Below are 19,249 nucleotides of genomic sequence, written 5' to 3'. Positions count from 1 at the left end.
CTTTTGGTGAGGGTTCTGTGTTGGCTGGGAAAGAAGAAGGGCAAGTGGGTACACGAAGGGGAGAAAAACCACATAAGCAGTGGTGTTCCTTTATAATAACTTGAGGTGACAGTCATGAATCCAGTCCTGCAAGAGTAGCATTAATTCATTCATCATAGCAATGTCATCAGGACCTGATTGTTACTCAATATTGTTACAAAGGGACCAAATTTCATCATGAGTTTCAGAGGGATCAATCCATATTCAAACCTTAGCACCTGCTTATGATAAAACTCATTCTCAACCTACACTATTCCCATAAATGCAGCCTCCTCTTGACTCTACCCACAAAACATGACTCTTTAACTTATACAACATTTCCCAGCTTATTTTTTTCTTCTCAGGAATGGTAGCAAATCTTCAAAACTTTTTGAACCAAGATTCCCGTCATACATCATAGGTGCCCAGACCTGAAACTGCTGGTATCAGCTTCAAACCTTCTTTCTCTTCCATCTTCACTATTCCTTTCTACAGCACAATTAGACTCAGTTTACCCCTCTTTTTTTTCCCCTAAGACTCACAATTGTTTTCAGATACTAATTACTCCTTCCTAATGGTCACACAGTGTCTTCACATCAGCTTTTCACTTCTTCAAGGTAAATAGTTACCTCAAGATTACCCCTGTCTCTTCTTTGCTCTTCATTGTTCAGTGATCCCTATTGCCATCGGAGACATTTTTCAAAGGATGTACTAAAGAACCATTAGCTTGTGAGTTAATTGTTATCTTCTTCATTAAAAAGTTTTCTAAACTTCAAAAGGCTGTACAATTTAACATCTTTAACTAAGTGTCCAATGCTTCATGATCAGAGTCATCCCTTCCATCATCTCCCCATCCCCTTTTTCCCTTCCCCAGACTCATTTCATGTTTCACATTTCCTTCATCACATATGTACATGAAATGTTCTGGTTGTATTTTCTACCTGTTCCCTTTTTCATTCATCCACTTTCTCCTCCTAAGTACCTCCTTACAATCTTATTTCAGCTTCTGGACATTCATTTTGCTACTCTATTTGTTAATTGGCTGAAAGGTTTACTGCATGGAGTTTCATTCCCCCATATACTACATTTTACTCAACTAAAATGTGTATATATGCATACACTCCTGTGAGTGTTTACATGGGAGATTATATTTTTGGGTCTAAGACCTACATATGAAAGAAAACACGTGCCCTATGTCCTCCTGTACTGGATCCCATAGTTCTTGATTCCTATGTCTTCTCAGTTTGGGGGTTACTTTTGTTGAAGGCATTGATGGATGCCTATTTGAATTTTTTTCCCTACTTGTAAGTAGAATGACAGTTTATTTGTGGGTGGTAATATGCACAGCCTCAACTTCTATTTCTCAGCCTACCTTATAGATAAACATGGCTATGTGACATATCTCTGTTTGATGAAATACAAGTAGAAGTTTTGGGGTTTGGCACCCCAAAAGCTCTTTTGAGGCAAGGTTCTAGGGTTTGGTGTTAGGGCCTCATGCTTTCTAGGAAGGCATCTAGCCACTAGACCCATGTCCCCAGTCCTTTTATGTTTTAGTTATTTTTCAGGTAAGACCTTGCATCTCAGATTACAATTCTCTTACTTACTCTCTCTTAGGTATCTGGGTTTACAGGCATTCACCCACATGAACCATTTATTAAATAAGATGGGAACTCACTAACTCTTTATGCCGTAACTCTTGGATCATTGATTGTGATGATTGTCTCTCTAAGGCCAGCCTTGAAACATGCTAATCAATACTTGCTGAATAGCTGGGATTGCAGGTGCTAGCCACTACAGCAATTTGTAAGATGGGAGCAGACAGTCTCAGGTGACACAATTCTTGTGCATTTTTCCTTTCTTATACAAAATGAAGATGTGCGTCTTCCCATTGGGAGAAAATGTATCAGTCATGTGAAAGTCTCCATAATCTAAAATGTCCTATTGTAATTTGATAAATTGGCATTTTGATGTATATATCACAATTTATGAACCTGGTTAGACTTTGCTTGATAAGATAAACCCCATCTTAGCATATTTGCAAACTAATTTTCATGGCTTGAAAAAATGAGGAAGAGACTGAGAAAAATCATCATTCTCTGTGAGTCTACACAGGACTTAACACATCACCAGCTTCACTTGGCAACCATCTAAATATACCAATCTTTTATTTTAATCTTCAACAGATTATGTTTGTACTAATAATACACAATGCTCCACTGGAAAAGGAATGGAATTTGGCTCAGAGGAAACTCGTGAGGAGGCATAAAGTATTCTGCTTAATAAAGCAATCCTATATGGAGTAAATCAGTAGGTTGTTCAACCATATTCTCTTAGAGAATTTGAATGTGAGACAGAGATAAACTGATCGTTCAGGAACGAAAAATCAGTAATGTGGAAAAGAGTGAAAGTAAAATCCATGAGTCAGTGATATCAATTCTAGGCAGAGACCATGAATAAGAGATTGCATGAGTTATGTCACATCCTGATTCTGATTCATTTGTCTGCTGCAATTACTCAATTTCCTGTTTTCTCTTCATTTGTCTCTACAATTTATCACTTGAGATAAACTGAGTGGTCCTGTGTGCTTTACAGCTTGAAAGAGTAAGTTATTTAAACAGTATTTCTCAAATTGATGTCCTAATTTTCATGTCCACTTTCCTACTCAGATTAAACCTTCTTATTCACATTGATGACTAAAGCAATAACAGCAACTTCCTGTTTCGCACTCTTCCATCATGTACTTTTCTAAGGCACATAACCTGTTACTCTACATATTCCTGAATAATGCTTGTATCAGCAATTGAATGCACAGGTATGTAGTGCATCCTGAGGTTGGCTATAGAACAAGTACCTCATTGCTTATACATGTGTCTGGGAGACTAAGCAATGGAGGAGTCATATCCTATCCGGTGAGGAGGAAACTGAGGATCATAAGAGACAGAGATGATTTCATTTTTTCTTTTGGTTTTCATCACCAAGTAAATGCCAATATCTTCCACTTCAATGTCTCCACTTTCTCCCCAGTTAGATGCATATGGCCAAATGTTTATCCTATATCTCTACTGGGGGGATTTTCAGACACCTGAATCTCAATATGGTCTAAAATAAAGATCATACATTTGTTCTTATGTGGAAGTGGTTTTTTTACTTTTTAAACTGACATCACTTTGTCTAAGATGAAAAGTTACATTTCCTCCTCTCCCTTTCCTTCTCCCCAATTATTCATACTTAAGAAGTCACAATCTCGGGGGCTGGGAAGGTAGCTCAGTGGTAGAGTGCTTGCCTTGCATGCATGAGGTCCTGGGTTCGATTCCTCAGCACCATATAAGCAAAAAGAAAAAAGCCGGAAGTGGCGCTGTGGTTCAAGTGGTAGAGCACAGACCTAGAGCTGAAGAGCTGAGGGACAGCGCCCAGGCCCCCCACCCAAAAAAAAGAAGTCACAATCTCTCTTTATCTTAGCTTTCATTAGCTATATAGGGGATTTTATTTGGATAATTCCACATGTTTACAATATATCCAATCAATTTCACCCAAATCGTTTAATTCTACTGTTTTAAAAGAAATGAATACACTCATATATACTATATGTACATATATTGTTTATATGCATGATTGCATAGTGGAATGATCAAATCAGACTAGTTGGACAATCCAAACATCTGTTTGCAGCAAGATTTAATTTTCCCTTAGCTATTTTGAAATACTTGGTACATTATTAGTAACTATAATCACTGTACTATGCAATATAGAACACTAACATTTTTTCTATCCAGCTACAGCTTTGTACCCATTAATCAACATGTCATCTTTCCATATATACCCCCTCGAATCATCATTGGTAATCATCATTCTATTCTCTCCCAATATGAATTCAACTTTTTTAGATTTCACTTATAATGAAATCATATGGTACCAGTCTCTTTGTGCTTAGTTTATTCCACTTAAGGTATTGTTTCCTAGGTTTATCTTTATTATCACAAATAATAATTTTTTTTTGTTTTTGGTTGTGGAGCTTGAACTGAAAGCCTGGGTGCTGTCCCTGAGCTCTTATGCTGAAGGCTGGTACTCTACCACTTTTTTTTTTTTATTAAAAGAATGTACTCCACTGTACGTATAAGCCATGTTTTTAAAACCCTTTCATGTTTACATACTATGTGGATAATGTTGCAATGAACATGAGAGTTCATACATCTCACCAATAGACTGTTTTTATTTGCTGTGGGTATATACTCAGTGGTATTTTTTCTTCTTCTCCTTGAAGTGCTAGGGTTCATATCCAGGACCCTGTGGTGTCAGGCACGCACTCTACCACTAAGATATTATCTCAGGCCTTATTAAGCCATTTTAAAGCATGTCTAGATGTAATTTCTGTTGTATTATCAGTGGTTGCGTGATGGAACTATATACAAATAGTTGTTGGTGTTAAAAGATATTTAAACGGTACATTTTAGCTTATGTCTATAATCATAGTTATTTAGATGGTAGAGACTAGGAGTATTGCAGTTTGAGGCCAGTATAGGCATAAAATTATTAAAATTCCATATCAACCAATAAAGTAGCTCACACATGCTGTCCTAAGCACATGGGAGGCATGAACAGAAGAGCTATGGTCCAGGCTGGCTCAGGCAAAAACACAAGAACATATTTGAAAAGTAACAAAAGGTTTAGGGATGTGGTGCAAGTTGTACAGTTCTTGATTAGCAAGTACTAGGCCACGAGTTCAAACCCTAGCACCACCATGAAAGAAAGAAAAAAAGGAAGAGATAAAGAAAAGAAATAAAGAATATTTGTCTTTTTTGTGTGTGCTGGTCCTAGGACTTGAACTCAGGGCCTGGGCACTGACTCTAAGCTTCTTTTGTTCAAGGTTAGTACTGTACCACTTGAGCCACAGCTTCACTTCTGGCCTTTTGTTTTTTGAGTAGTTTATTGGAGAAAAGAGTATTATGACTTTTCTGCCTGGGCTGGCTTTGAACTATGATCCTCAGATCTCAGCTTCCTGAGTAGCCAGGATTATAAGTGCCAACCCACTGGCACATGGCTTTATTCTTTCTTTTGAACTGGTTCTGCAGTTTGAACTGAGAACCTCCTACTTAGTTGTCTTTCTTGCTCACAGCAGATATTCTACTATTTGTGCTATGCTTCCAGTCTTATCCTTTTTTTTTTTTTGAGATACAAACATTATTTCATAGTTTCTCTGTCCTAAAGGGACCATCCTTCAAACTTTACCACTTGAGCCACTCTCCCAGCCCTTCATATATTCATTAGTTTTTGAAAAGGATCCTATATGTAAGCCCAGCTGCCTGGCCCATGACCCACTGATTTACACTTCCCACATAGCTAGTGTAACAGCTATTGATTAAGACTGTCTTGTATTTATGCCTAAGCTGGTCTGGAGCTATGCTTCTCCTGATCTCTGCCTTTCAAGTAGATAGGATTACAGGCATGAGCCATACCACTTGTCTCTTTATGGCATATTTTGAAATATACCTTATGGTACCAGAACATCTCTCTTACTGCCTGCTGCCTACTAAAATTGCTACTCAGTAGAGGATTCATCCCTCAGCTCTGGAAATCCTCTTAAAATGCAGATATTCCTCGACATCTGGAGTCATTTATATTACAGTACAAATCAGTGAATCATATTGTTGGCTCAACTGTCCGAACTATGCCCAAAAGAAGCAGCTAGTGTCACAAAGTTCTGATAACTTGACTGATGCTTTGGTCTCTTGTGTCATCAGAGTATTACTGGTAATAGATGCACATTACAACCTCAATGCGTGTGCTGAGTGCTTGGGCAATAGCAGTAGGGAAGAATGAAACAGGCGGGTGGGTGAGGAAGCAGCCTGAGCACTATGTGTACTGGCAAAAGGGGAAGGAGCAGACAGAAATGGCAGGAACAAGTGTTGAAGATAAACTTTGCTTATTTCTTTTCTTTCTTTCTTTCTTTTTTTTGTGGTCATAGCACCTGAACTCTGGGCCTGGGCTCTGTCCCTGAGCTCTTCAGTTCAAGGCTAGCTCTCTACCACTTGAGCCACAGCGCCACTTCTGGCTTTCTCTGCTTATGTAGTGCTAAGGAATCGAACCCAGGGCCTCATGCATGCAAGGCAAGCACTCTACCACTGAGCCACCTTCCCAGCCCCAAACCTTGCTTATTTCTAAAGTGTTGTTTCAGCTAGCTTCCTGAAGCAGAGATTGTGCTTAGGAGAAATTAAACTGGCAACAAATTATCTTTCCTTGGAGGTATTAAAAGAAAATACACAGTGTAATATTACCATACTGGTCATTCTTCTTTTCTAATCTGATCCATTAACAGCAATGTAAAATTAGTCAAATAGTCATGTTTACTGAATATCAGTGACACAGGCAAACTCAAGGTGTGAAATTAAACATAGATTAAGAAATTGTATTTCTTATCATATTAGACAGACTAATTAGCCTTTAGCAAATTTGAGGGTGGGAACAGAAAAAGACTCATTTGTCTGCTATTTCCACTTTTAATTTGCAAAGTTTTCAGCCAGCATTACAAAACTGAGTAGAGAGAATAGCCGAGAAACAAGAACTTAAGGTAATATTTGTTTGAAAATAGACTTCTGCATGCAAAGGTCTTTTCATCCACATTTTCCTTTTCTCCAAAATATCAGAGAAATACTTTTTCTATTAATATGTAGTCCAAATGCATATATATCTTCTCAGAATATATGCTTTATAGAAGGTTACTATGTAGATTAAGTATCATTGTAAACACATAAGAAAACCATGTGAAAAAATGGCTCATTCATTCTGTACAGGTACCTGGTTGTTCCTTAGTTTTCATAGAGATTTATGCTCTGGAATCTGACTGGGGAAAAAGAAACTTTTCTCTGGCTGAGAAAATAAAGGAACTAGTGTGAGCAACTAGAACATTTACTGAATTTCAATTTATGAGGTCAGCAAATACACACATAGCACATCATTACATTCATATTCATACATACATAGCATATCATTATATACATACATACATACATACAGAGCACATCATTACACTTCATTGTCAGCATTGAGTTACAAGTAGTAATATGTACTTGCTTTATGATCATGGGTACCATGGATGCCAGGTAATACTTTTTAAAGGAAAGATAGGAAATGTGAAGCTGGAATGGCTATGTTTGAACGCTGCCTCTAATGCTGATGCATTCTTCAGAGAAAGTTAACTTTTTTTTTTTTTTTGGCCAGTCCTGGGGCTTGAACTCAGGGCCTGGGTACTGTCTCTGAGCTTCTTTTGCTCAAGGCTAGCGCTCTGCCATTTGAGCTACTGTGCCATTTCTGGCTTTTTCTATTTTATGTGCTACTGAGGAATTGAACCCAGGGCTTCATGCATGCTAGGCAAGCACTCTACCACTAAGCATTTTCCCAGTCCCTAGTACTTATAAGCCCTAGTGAACTCATCTGCAAAATGAAAAAAATAAATACCTAGATTTTTGGGTTTGTGGAAGGGATACCTGACACAACATCCATCCAGAACAGAGAAAACATTTATACAAGTTTCTTCCTTATCCTAGCCCTTCCCTCCTCCATTTTTTTGATAGTGATTGAACTTTAGGTATGTTTGCGCATGTGTGTGTGCGTGTGCGTGTGTGTGTGTGTGTGTGTGTGTGTGTGTGTGTGTGTGTGTGTGTGTGTGTGTGTGTGTGTGTGTGGCATTACTGGGGACTGAACCTAGAGTCTAGTTTCATACTTGCTAGGCAAGCACTCTAACACTGGATCTATGTCTTCAGCTCTTAAATATTTTTTTTGTTTGTTTTTTGTTGTTGTTTTTTTTTTGGTTCGGTCGTGGGGCCTGAACTCTGGGCCTGGGCACTGTCCCTCAGCTCTTCAGCTCAAGGCTAGTGCTCTTCCACTTGAGCCACAGCTCCACTTCCAGCTTTTTTCTTTTTGCTTATGTGGTGCTGAGGAATCGAACCCAGGGCCTCAGGCTTGAAAGGCAAATGCTCTACCACTGAGCCACCTTCCCAGCCCCTCAGCTCTTAAATATTAAGATGCTATTTGTAAGATTTTTCTTCTTCCTTTTTTTTTTTTTGTTTCAGACTTTACTGCTCCTATTCAGGAATCCAGAAATTCTTGATGATTAGAAGGGTATAATGATGATAGAGTGAAATTTGGGTCCAGAGAATCACTTCAGAATGAAACTCACTTTCACATGCATTACTATTACCTGGAACTCAATCAAGCTGGTGTCTATGTTTCAGTTTAAAATATACTTCCTGGGGGTGAGGAGCGTGGCTCAGTGGTAGAACATGCTCAAGGTCCCAGATTTGAACCTCAGCGCTGAAAACATACTTCCTGGAGGAAAAGAATTGCTAAGGTTCTTTTCAGTTATAATTTCTGGGTTAGAACTTGATTGCTCTTCAATATCTAAAGAATATCATTGAAAATGTTATTTTCAAAATGGAATGTAGCCTACAAATGTGTATGTGTGTGTGTGTATATATATATATATATATACACACACACACATATATATATATATAATGTATACATACACACACATATATATTATATATATGTTATTTTTAGAGTTGTCCAGGAGACATATGACTGTTTCTAAAAGCTAAATGTAAACACTGGAGTAAGCACTTATTTGAAGCTTTCCTGAAAATAGATTTAAATGTACTTATTAGCTGGAATTTAAACAGAAGACAAAAATCAACACTATTTACTTAAACAGAAAGAACTGAATTAAATCTTGATCACTGTGTAACTTACGGATTTAGGAATTCAAAGTAAATGAAATACGATGTTTTGTTTTTCCTGCAGGTCTGACCAGCAGGAAGATTTTCTGTTCCTGGGGCTGTCCCTGGGGCTCCCAAGGGAAGTGATTAGAGTTGTTAAAACTTAGAAAGTTAGAGAAGCTCCACAGAGGTGAAACTTAACCTAAAGCAAAGTCTTGTCTCAGCTTACGCTGAGACTCTTGTTGGCCTGAAACCAAAACCTTTAAAGGGGGGGGAGGGGGGAAGTACTGGTTTACTGATGTCTCTAAGGTTGGAGGCATGTTGAGGTTGGAGGCAGGATGAGGGTGGTTTGTAAAAGTTGGGGAAATCACAAATTGGATTCAGCTGTAGCTATCCTACAGCATTTCTGTTACTGGCTGAAGAACCTTGTCACAATGATCAAGGAACTATAAACTGACTAGGCTGACTAAGGGAACAAACAAAAAGAAATATATCCTTTGTCCTCCTCCATCTTTGCAGTCTATACAACTCTACGACAGCAGCTTCCAGCAGAGCAGCCTGCAACGCCAAAATGGTATTTTCCATCCCAGGGCCAGCCATACAACACTGAATAGAGAAAGCACTGAGAGACAAGAACCTAAGGTAAAGCTTGTTTGAAAATAGACCTCTACATGCAAAAGAAAGAAATCTTTAGGAGGCTGAGATCTGAGGATCTGAGATCAAAACCAGCCCAGGTCGGAAAGTCTGTGATACTCTTATCTCCAATTAACCACCAGAAAACCAGATGTGAAGCTGTGGGGTAGAGTTGGGGCTGGGAAGGTGGCTCAGTGGTAGAGCGCTTGCCTTGCATACCTGAGGCCCTGGGTTCGATTCCTCAGCACCACATAAGCAAAAAGAAAAAAGCCGGAAGTGGCGCTGTGGTTCAAGTGGTAGAGCGCTAGCCTTGAGCTGAAGAGCTGAGGGACAGAGCCCAGGCCCAGAGTTCAGGCCCCACGACTGGAGCCCCCCCCCCAAAAAAAGGGAGGTAGAGTGTTAGACCTGAGTGAAAAAGCTCAAGGGTAGTGCACAGGCCCTGAGTTCAAGCTCCATGACTGATAAAACAACAACAAAAAACAAACAAACAAAAAAACCTTGATATTCTTACATTTGACAGAAATTACAGTTAGAATAATAGTAACAATATTAATATTAGTTAAAGCTTTCTATGAACTGGGATTATGATGAACACTTCACACTGTATTTTTAATCCTTTCCATAAATCTTCCAGGGGAGTTCATAATTATCTCTACAATCTAGTCAGGAAAATAAGCCTTGATAATGTTGCATACTTAAGATTAGACAGCTAAATGGTATAACTATGACTAGAAACCAGATCTTCTGACAACAGAAGCTTCTTGGCCATTCACACTTCTCTGGAGTCCATTTTACATATTCCTTATGTGGGTCCAGGTGCAAGGCATGGGCTACACCTGGGCCCAGGCAACACTGATTTTATCCTTGCTCCTGCCCTCCTAACCTTCAAAAGAAAACTTACATAACTTTCAAGTAGAGCCAGGATGCATGCTGCTTCCTATCCTTCCATTACATTTGTAATAAATAAATAAATCCTTTTGGCTTGAAATATTATGTTTCTATTCCTTACATCCCTTCCATTTTCCATATTCCTTGCAATAACTGTTGCCTGAAACTTGAAAAGGCTCTGTGCCAAATGGGTACCCCTGGTCAACCTAGGATGCCAGATCTGTTGCTGTGTAGCCTGACATCTCACTGCAGCTGAGGACGGAGGATAGATGGACATGAGCTTGGCCTTCTAGCTTTGTCTGGTTCTGTGGCTATCCACAGAGGAAGATTAGCTGGGCCTCAAGTCCCAAGGCTGGAAGATTAACTACTTTGACTAGTTTTACTTGTTCCCTTTCTGGCCACGTCTTTAACACCAATGACACTATATTTTATCCTTTTGGGGGAAGGGACATTATTTAGGTTTGAACTCAATATTTTGTCCATGGTGTCAGGTGTTCTACCACTCAATCCATGCCTCTAGCCTTTGCTTTGATTTATTTTTTTAATTGAATCTCACATTTATGCTTTGGCTTGTCTTAACCATAATCCTCCTTTTTATATTTTCCCTGTTGCAGGTTTACATCATCTCCCCAGTAACTAGGATTACAGGTAAGAGCCACTGTACCTAGACTATTTTTATCCATCTTTAATAAATTTGGGCCAGGTATTGGTGGCTCATGCCTGTAATCCTAGCTACTCAGGAGTCTGCGATTAGAGGATCATGGTTCAAAGCCAGCAAGAAAGTTTGTGTGATGCTTATCTCCAATTAAGCACCAAAAAAAGCTGTAAGTGGAGCTGTAGCTCAAGTGGTAAAGCACTAGCCTTGAGCAGAAAAGCTCAGAGATAGTGCTAAGACCCTGAGTTCAAGCTCCAGGACCAATACACACACATACACACACACACACACACACACACACACACACGTTGATACTCAAGGTAGAAAGACACATAACCATAGCATAGATAGGGAGGGGATTTATGATATGAAATGAAGAGCAGTAAATGTAAGCTCTTACATAGAAATTATAAAACGTTACCACTATCAAACAGTATTTTTTGTTACCCATTATGATGAGGTAACTTTTATTTTTCTCCTTTTTGGATGAGAAAAAGCTATAAATGGCATCCCCCTAGTAATCCTAGCTAACAACCAGTAGAACCATGTCTTGCATAGAAGTATTTTGAGTCCTTCTCCAAAATGACAGAAATCAGTCCATCATTTAACATGTATTTACTCAGCACCTTTCCTGTACTAGGGTTTGGAAATTCCACAGTGAATGGAAGAGTCTGGCTTCTGATGTCATGTATACTACAGATTGGGGTTAGATTACAAATTAGTCAAATCACACAAATAAATGAAACTTTACAGACTTGATTAGATCACAGGAGTGAAATTGCCCACAGGAATGAGTTTAGGATGTGTATCTGACCATATAAAATAATATTTATAGAAGTTAACTCCAGGAAATGGAAACGAGGATTATTTTTTCTTTGTTGCTGTTCTTGTTTTCCTTTCTTTTGGTCTTGTTTGTTTGTTTATCTCTCTTTTGGAGGAGAAGGAAGGGCACAAATGGAGGGTTGAAGGGTGAAAAAATGCATAGAATCTATATTGAAAATGAACTATACAATTTCTGGGTGGGGATGGGAGGGAAAATCTTGGAGAGAGAGAGGGAAGGGATGACATTGTCCCAAAATAAATGTACTTTCTGGGCTGGGAAGGTAGCTCAGTGGTAGAGCGCTTTCCTTGCATGCATGAGGGCCCTGCATTCGATTCCTCAGCATCACATAAGCAGAAAAAGCTGGAAGTGGTGCTGTGGCTCAAGTGGTAGAGTGGAAATCCATGAGCGATTTTGGTTTCTTGTTTGATACTTTTGTATACAATTTGTAAATAAAATACAGAATATCTGGTTAAATTTGGGGAAATATTAATACTAAAAATGTTTATTGCTCAGCTGAGATTTAACTAGATAGCCTGTATTTTATCTGGTATCTCTTGTCCTGACTCTGGATCTTTGAGATCTTGGATGTGCTTGGTGATCTCTCTCTTTGCTTAGGGTTCTTCAACCCTATCTGGAAAATGTTCATGTCCTTTGGGAGAACAGCCTGTGTTCTCACAAAAAGAATGAGAAGCACCCAGGCATAACATTTTTGGATATCTACCCAGCTCATTACTAATCAGGATATGATAAAGACACTTGCTTATCCATGTTCATTGCTGCGTTATTCACAACAGCGAAGTTATGGAAACAGCCCAGATGCCTTATAACAGATGAGTGGATCAATAAAATATGGTATATTTACACAATGGAATTTTACTTGCCATTAGATAGAATAAGATTAAGTCACTTGCAAAAAAAAGGATATACTGGAACAAATCATGGTAAGCTCAGAGGTAACACATTGTATATGTTTTCTCTCATGTAGAAGCTAAAGCTAAAATATAACTGGCCATGATAACCTATATAGGACTCTAGGCATTCACACACAGACTAATGAAGTATACCCTTAGGGGAGGAAGACAGAGGTGTAGCTTCTCGGAATATTACCATTTATTTTTATTTTTATTTTGTCAGTCATGGGGCTTGAACTCTAGGCCTGGGCACTGTCCTTCAGCTCTTCAGCTCAAGGCGAGCACTCTACCACTTGAGCCACAGCACCACTTGTGGTTTTCTGGTGGTTAATTAGAGATAAGAGTCTCATGGACTTTCCTGCCCAGGCTGGCTTTGAACCACGATCCTATGATCTCAGCCTCCTGAGTAGCTAGGATTACAGGCATGAGCCACTGCTGCCTGGCTTAAAATACCACTTTTCAAAACAGAACAATAAAGTCTGAGAACTAAAGTTCTTCTGGGTGGGGACTATGGGTAGATGAGATTTATGCAAAATAAACTTATCTTGAGCATTGTGCCAGCCAGTTTCTTTTTTTAGTTGTGATACAAATATCACTTACCAAAATTACCCTAGGATTGGTCTCACACTGAAGTACAATTGTTGAAATTCTGTGGCCCTAAAAGCAACACTTTTCATATCCTCCATGACAAGGATAGTCCTAGAGTGGAATCTCATCAGTAGAATCTACAGTTTGAACCTTCTAGAGACTACCTACTTGTTCTAACACATGGAACCTACAATGGAGACTAGAAAACATAGCCTTTTGCATACAGGAAAAATAAACCAGATTAGTGATCATTGAACCAGTTTATGCTACAAGAGAGGTTTGGTTGTGTTTTTTTTTTGTTTATTTTATCATAATAGAAAGCACATTGGAATCTTGGAGACCTGGATTTTTTTTTTCAGCTGGAAGCCAAAATACTCATAAGTGAAACGAATTCCTGTAAGATGTTTCTTTTTAGCTCCAGAAGTCAATTAGGTACTACATGGTGAGAAGTCTGTTATGGTTTTGAACTTAAATATCTCCTAAAGGTTATGTGTTTAAGCCTATTCTAAAGTTGTTACAATAAAGAATTGGAATTACTTTACTCATATATGAGTTTAACAATCTACCTTATTCTAGACACTTGATTAGGTGATAAGGATATTTCTGTAAAGCGTAGGAATTTGCACTTTTTGTGTTTCTTGTATGTGTGCTTGAAAAAATATTTGGAGAGAAATTATATGCATCTAAAAATGTCTTGATTCTACCATTCCACTTGGTTGTTAGCACAGTTAGGATGAAAATAATTTTCCCACAGTTTCTAAGGCATTTCCCAACACATTCTAAATATAGAGAAACTATTGGGAAGTGAAGATGTCTTTTTGTTCCACTGTATGTGACTCCTCTCTGCCCCGAAATGTTTTTGGCATCCTCTATATACTGAAAAAAAGTAATGTATTATGATGTGTCTCGTGTGGTGTTCTTTTATTTTTTCATTTGTGCTGAATGCTAAGTAGGCAGCCCTTTTATTAGTCTGGAAACACATCTAACTTCTGGGAAGCGCTCTTATCTTTAATAATCTCTATATGTTTCCTCATAGATTTGTGAAATTCTTACTAGTGGTTCTATCAGTTTTCTCCTCTTGATAATTTATTCTTCTTTTTTCTCCCTCTTTAAAACAAAATGTTTTAGCTGGGTACCAGGGGCTCATGTCTGTAATCCTAGCTGCTCAGGAGGTTGAGATCTGAGCATCACAGTTTGAAGCCAGCCTATGCAGGACAGTCTGTGAGATTATTATCTCCACTAAATTACCAAAAAAGTCAGAAGTTGAACTGTGGCTCAAGTAGTAGAGTGATAGCCTTGAGCACAAGAAGCCCAGGGATAGTGCCCAGGCCTTGAATTCAAACTCTAGACCCAAAACACGCACACACACACACACACACACACACACACACACGCACACACACACACACACACACACACACACACACACACACACACAATGTTTTAGTTTATGATAGTTTTGTATTCATAGAAAAATTGTGAAGGTAGTACAGAATTAGCACCTACCTTATATCATATACAGCTTCCCCAATTATTAACATCATGTATTAGTATAGCCACATCATGTATTAGTATATTAGCCACTGCTAATATATTAGAATTAATCAAAGCCCATACACTATTCAGATTGTCTTACTTTTTACCAGAGGTACTTTTTCTATTCCAAGATAATGTCTAGGCTATAACCACATCTAAAATGCTTTGATTCTACCATTCCACTTGATGGCTGGTATAGCTAGGATGAAATTAATTTTCCTATAGAATTTTAAAGCAGTGCATTCTATCACTAGTGATACTACTGGGAAGTTAGATGACTTTCTGATTTCTCTCCCATTATATGATGACTAATTATATATCACATCTCCTTAGACTTTTCTTGGCTTGACAGTTTCTCAAATTCTCCTGGTTTTAGATGACCTGGAGAAGGATTACAGGCATGATCCACCAGAGCTCAGCTCAAAGAGGTCTTAATGATTATGACTATATATCTTTACATAGTACTTAAGAAAATTTCTGTTAATAAAAGAGTCTAATCCATGACTAAATATAATCAAATGGTCAAAGGAATCAGTAAACAAACAAACAAACAAATAAATAAATGATTTTCTATGTAGGAAATATGAAAAACTGGTTATTTATGTAGTAGGCTTCCATTTAGATCAAAATTCAATGAAAATAATTCATACTATCCACAGTTAACTTCAGATTGTCTTTATGACTTATAGGTAAATTTAATAGAAGTTTAATAAAATTGATATAGTTTTCTTATAATACTCAGAGCCACTAATAACTCTTGGGATTTTGTTTTGTTTTGTTTTTTGTTTTTTTTTGGATGAAGACGACAATGACTCCCATTTTCAGAACTTTTCTTTTGTTGTGTTTAAAACTTTAATGTGAAAAAGTCCTTATCTAGATTCTTTAACAAATAGCAGGAGAAAGGAGGGGAGGTGAACCTTTAGAAAACCAAAGAAATTCAAGACATATAATAACTCAGTACAAGGAAAGATTCTTACTTGAACTCCAATAAGAACAAACGAGAGAGACTGTTAGTCAGGTTCTAGTACCAATTTGTAGTTTTTTCCTTTCCTCCAGATCTCCTTTTGTGAGAGTTAGTATTGGTAACACAATCCCCATCGTTTTGAAATAATCTTGTGCTTATCCCATCCACCTGTGATTTACTACTCATACTACTGTATTTACTACTCATAACCACATTTATTTTTCTTGGTATGCAGGACTTTATTGTCTGGCTGATTCACTCAGGAGTCACATACCAGTATAGGTTATACACTACAAAAATTGCAAGTTTAGTTCCAAAAACTGATTAAATATTATTTTTTTGGCCAGGTTTAAAATAGGAACATGTAAGGAAAACTTATTTGGAAATTTCTGGTACAGTAGGTTCTTGGGTATCTGGGAGAATCCATGGTTTTCTTCTTCTACAAGTATCCCTGTAATGTGTCTCCTATGTTCCACACAAAGAAAGCTGGAGAAGAGTTAGGGTTGTCATCATGCCTACCATGTGGAAGGCCATGGCTTCCATCCCTAGCACAAAAAGAGGAGGGGGGAAGAGCTAGGGTAAAGACAAAGATATGGGTAATAAAAGCTTAATTCTCTGAATTCATATAAATATTAATACATACCTGCAACTGTCCTCATGGCCAATTTTAACATATTCATCAAATGATGAATTTGTCCATAGGTGAATGAGGTAAGGACTGAGAATAAGGTTCAAGTGGTAGTGTACCTGTCTAGTAAGTGCAGTGCCCTGAATTCAAACCCCAGTACTGCAAAACAAAAAAAAAACAAACAACAACAAAAAAACCCAAAGATACAAAACAGGTTAATATTCATCATTACTTATTGTTGTAATGATAGTGTGCTCTCTACTAAACACTTAATTCATGCCTCCAATCCTACTTTTTATTTATTTTTTATTTTTTTATTGTGAAAATACTGTACAGAGGGGTTACAATTACATGGGCAACATAATGAGTACATTTCTTTTTTTTTTTTTTATTTGAGAACATACTGTACAGAGGGGTTACAATTACATGGGCAGGATAATGCATACATTTCTTACCAAGCATTGCAGCCTCCTCCTTTGTTTACCCTTCACCTCCCTTCCCAGCCTCCCCCTTCCCCCGCATGAGTACATTTCTTTCTTTTTTTTTTTTTTGGTCCGGTTGTGGGGCCTGAACTCTGGGCCTGAGCACTGTCCCTCAGCTCTTCAGCTCAAGGCCAGTGCTCTACCACTTGAGCCACAGCGCCACTTCCGGCTTTTTTTCTTTTTGCTTATGTGGTGCTGAGGAATCGAACCCAGGGCCTCAGGCATGCAAGGCAAGCGCTCTACCACTGAGCCAACTTCCCAGCCCATGAGTACATTTCTTATCAAGCATTGTAGCCTCCTCCTTTGTTTCCCCTTCCCATCCTTCCCATCCTCCCCCCTGCCCCTACATTTTATTTTTTTTAAACTTTTATATTTACAAAAAGAAAGATTTTTTTTTTAAATCTATACTCAGGCATTTGGATTAATGGCACAGGAGAGTCATTTTATTAGACGTAGCTATTCAATTGTCCCCTAGTATCATTTTCCTTATCCATAAGCACACTGGCCAAATAGCTTTTTTTGTTGGTTGTGGGGCTTGAACTCTGGGCCTGGGCACTGTCCCTCAGCTTTTCAGCTCAAGGCGAGCCCTCTACCACCTGAGCTACAGCGCCACTTCCAATTTTCTGAGTGGTTAATTGAACTTTTCTGTCCAGGGTTGGCTTTGAACCGCGATCCTAAGATCTCAGCCTACTGAGTAGCTAGGAAACAGGCTTGAGCCACCGCTGCCCGGCCCAAATAACTTTTGACAGTTTGACTAGCAAATCCCACTCACCAATAGTCCAATACTTCAAAACAGATCCAAAGAAGAGGCACACAACGCAGGTGAGGTACTGGGCACAGTCAGAACATATCATTAGTATTGTTAACAAAAGATTGTTGTGCTCAGGCCAGAGGCTAGTTTCTGTTTCAGAAGGACGGACTAGGAAATAGGAGACAAATTGGGAACTAGAGGAGACAATACAGGCAAAGTCAGCAGACCAAGTTGTCAGACTACAGTGGATAGGAGCAGAGGAAAGTCACATAATGAGAGGACGGATGGTCATAGAGCAAACAGGGCTGATGTGAGGTACAGGCATACAGGGTCCACTCTGGTATCCTTCAGATATGCCAAGTCCCAACCACTATACATCTTTGTGAGTAACTTGGTTGCTCTGAGGTGACTAAAGCTCAGCCCTTCAATGAAGAAATGACCTTGTTCACTACTGCCCACAACCCTTCTCATCCCATCTCCTAGGAGACTAACTGGAAAACTGTCCCTCAAATATGCATGAACAGTAGAGTCATCTGGGAATTTTTGAGTTTCACTGAATACCTAGACACTTGGCTATGAATTACTATCCTTGAAGATCAAGCTTACTCTTATTTTGCAAGCATTGAGTCAAGGAGATGGGAATATATACAGGAACTATAGAAAACACCACAGGGCAAAGAATGCTTCCTGCCATCAATATTCTCCTTTTTTCTTTTACCACCTCTACCAGGGAAGGCTAAAACTCCCTGCCCATCAATCAGAGGCACAATGGTAAAACTCCAATCTAATTCTAGGAAAAGACTGATATAAAAAAGGGTCCAAATCAGATATGACAAAGTAAACAGGACTCAAGAAAGAAAAGATCTCCGGGCTGGGAAGGTGGCTCAGTGGTAGAGTGCTTGCCTTGCATGCCTGAGGCCCTGGGTTCGATTCCTCAGCACCACATAAGCAAAAAGAAAAAAAGATGGAAGTGGTGCTGTGGCTCAAGTGGCAGAGCGCTAGCCTTGAGCTGAAGAGCTGAGGGACGGCGCCCAGGCCCAGAGTTCAGGCCCCAGGACTTGACCCCCCCCCCCACCAAAAAAAAAGAATGAAAGAAAGAAAAGATCTCTACTTAATTTGTGGTGTCATTTCTAAATGATTCCAGGTTCTTGACCACATATATGGTGTGTGTGTGTGTGTGTGTGTGTGTGTGTGCACACATCTGAAGGAAGCTACAAGGAGGGTTAGAATCAGAGGGAAATGGGGAAATATACAACAGAGGGGCCCATCACCTTCATTGGACATTCATGAAAACCAGCTAAGCAACTCAAGAGCAGCAAGGGGAGAGAGGGAATGAGAGGGAAAGAGGGAGCAGCTTACACTAAGCAAAAGGAAAGAAATGTACATATCACCTGATGTGGAAGAAATAGTTGTATTATCAAAGCTCATAGAATTCACAAACTTTATAGATCATGATAATGACAATTTGCCTTGTGAAGGTTAAAATGTGTTTGTGACTTTATCTAAATATCACTATCCCACAATGCTGTGAAATTTATGTAATCATTTAATCTCAATAAAAAATTATTTAAAATAAAAAAGTGTCTAAATCTGAAGTCTAGGTGAAGTTCTGAACCTGTGGAACAGAGGACCGTCAGATACAGACCAGGAATGTCCAGAGT

The sequence above is a fragment of the Dipodomys merriami genome, unplaced genomic scaffold (assembly GCF_024711535.1).
Source record: "Dipodomys merriami isolate MVZ:Mamm:240054 unplaced genomic scaffold, mDipMer1.0.p SCAF_22, whole genome shotgun sequence".
Taxonomy (NCBI): domain Eukaryota; kingdom Metazoa; phylum Chordata; class Mammalia; order Rodentia; family Heteromyidae; genus Dipodomys; species Dipodomys merriami.
Note: the sequence above shows the minus strand (reverse complement) of the source record.